At 38.2% G+C, this 2,409-nt stretch overlaps 1 pseudogene; it reads right to left on the reverse strand.

The window, feature by feature from the left end:
• Positions 1-1,866: 1,866 nt before the first annotated feature.
• Positions 1,867-1,966, reverse strand: LOC113362380 (annotated as a pseudogene).
• Positions 1,967-2,409: the final 443 nt, after the last annotated feature.

Here is a 2,409-nt window from a genome sequence, read left to right on the forward strand (position 1 = left end):
CAAAATATTAGATCACTTTAAAAGAATTGCATGAATATTGATTAGAATTTATCACTTAATTGGTTAATGGTGGAATCCAGGGTCTCGGTATTTTCTTATTATCTTTGAAACAACTTTATTTAATTTTCGAAAACCCTTCACAAGTTCGAGTTGAACGAATCTTATTACCACTTTTTCTACAACAATTAAAATAACATCAATTTTTGGCACCGCCGACGCGGATTTGCTTTTAGGGTTTTTAGACTTAGTTTTCTTTTATTTTTTATTTTTTAGGTTTTTATTATTTTTGTTCTTTTTTACGTTTTTGGGTATTTGTCTTTTGTCTACAGGTTTTGGATCATAAAGCGAATTGAGCCAAGGAGTTTGGTGATTTCGTAAAGACTGGAACTTAAAGCATAAAGACTTAGAGCAAAATATTAAAGCGAAAAGAACGGAAAAGAAGACAATTTCTTTTTAGATATATTTTTTTTAGGGTTTGTTTATTTTTCTTTATTAAAAAAAAAAGAGAGAGAGAACTGTATTAGGGTTTGCTATTTTTGTAATTTTTTCTTTTCTTTTTGGACACTTGGACATTGGACTTTGGACATTATTATTTTTAAACCCTAAGGAAGGGTTGGTTTAAATACAAACTGTGTGCAGGGAAGGACGGTGATTACGATATCACCTCGGCCCCTCGGGTTCGTACATAACATAGGAGTTGTGGCCCGAGTCGACTTCAGCGGTTCTTCGCCCGTCTGGTACGGGAGGTAAGTTTTTCGAAATACCCGCGAATCCCCTGTCAGCGGGTTTACTGTATTCCTTAAGGTGAACATATGCTGAAGACTTGAATACGGTTGATTTTAATTCCTAGAAAAGGGCAAGGACTGTCCATACAAGATAAGGGTTCGGATTTCATCACCGTTCTCTTCTTGCCCGCCTTAGGAACACGAAACCAAACGCGAACCTAAGCCTAAAATTTTGACTATAACGAGACCTATAGGGTAACGAGCTTAATAGGAAAGTCGTTCGAAGAATATTGGTTACTCTTTTGAGCATACTTCGAAGTTCTTGACGGTTTCTGTGAGTTGAATGTGTGACTGCGCCGCCTTGTAACTGGTGAGGCCTTGGGTATCAAAGCTCCACTGAGCTTCCCTCGCCTTTATTCAACTTACTTTGACTCGGAATGATTCCAGAGGGGTTTGCTCAGATTGTAACGAGTTCCTTTTTGAAAGAATAGAAGCCGGTCTAGTGACAATCTAAGTGGAGCCATCATGCTTTTTGTTTGCTAGAAATTTAGGTTTGATTTGGTTGAGTCATCCTTGTTTTGTGTTTGCATAAAATTCCCTTCCTTATTCTGTTGCATGCCTGAACGTAAAAGAGACGCCCTAGGTAGATTTGTTAAAGAGAAACCTAGTAGTTCTAAGCGTCTTGATTACCTCAATTTAGAGAGTCCGATTCGTGAAGATTCCGTTTTTGAACGTTCGTTTGAAGAGAAAATCCCTGATAGTCCAATAGCGCCAGAAATGGCAACTTTGAAAGCCTTGTTGAATCCTACTAGGACTACTCGTCCCTCGTGTATCAAGTTACCTGAAACTGAAGCAAATTATGAACTTAAGCCTGGAACCTTACAGTTGCTCCCAATCTTTTTAGGAAAAGAAAATGAAAACCCATATTTCCATGTTAGGGACTTTGAGGAAATTTGTAGTACCCTGAAAATTAGAAACCTTGATGATGATGCTTTAAAACTCAGGTTATTCCCCTTTTCCTTAAAAGATAAAGCCAAGTCGTGGTTGTATAGTTTGGCTTCCGAATCAATTGAAACCTATGAACAACTTACATCCGCCCTTTTGAACAAGTTTTCCCCTAGGCACAAAACCTCGTCTATTAGGACGCAAATCTGCACGTTTACACAACAGGAGGGAGAATCTTTGTATAGGTATTTGGAAAGGTTCAATGATTTATTAGCCCAATGTCCTCATCATGGTTTAGAAAAGGTTAGGTTAGTTCAGATCCTTTATGAGGGTTTAGATTATCCCACCACAACTACAGTAGAGTCCATGTGTACAGGTGGGTTTGAAAACCAAACAGCTGATAATGCGATGACATACTTGCATGAAATTGCCGAAAAGACCCAACAATGGGAAAGTAATAGGGTACCCCAGAAAACAATTCTTCTAGGCAGAGGAAACGTTAATAGGGTAGAAGAAAACTACGAATCAGATGCAAAAATTGCTGCTATAGCAAAAAGGTTAGAAGCTTTAGAAGTGGGTCATACTAGTGGTAGAATAGAGCCTTTTTGGGAAGGCAATACTGTTGAACAGCAAGCCAATGCTCTCTATAATAACACTAGGTTTGATAACCGTCAGAAGTTTGACCCATATTCAGAAACCTATAATCCTGGCTGGAGAAACCATCCCAACCTTTCATGGT

This window comes from Papaver somniferum, chromosome 3, assembly GCF_003573695.1.
Source record: "Papaver somniferum cultivar HN1 chromosome 3, ASM357369v1, whole genome shotgun sequence".
NCBI classification, from domain to species: Eukaryota; Viridiplantae; Streptophyta; class Magnoliopsida; order Ranunculales; family Papaveraceae; genus Papaver; species Papaver somniferum.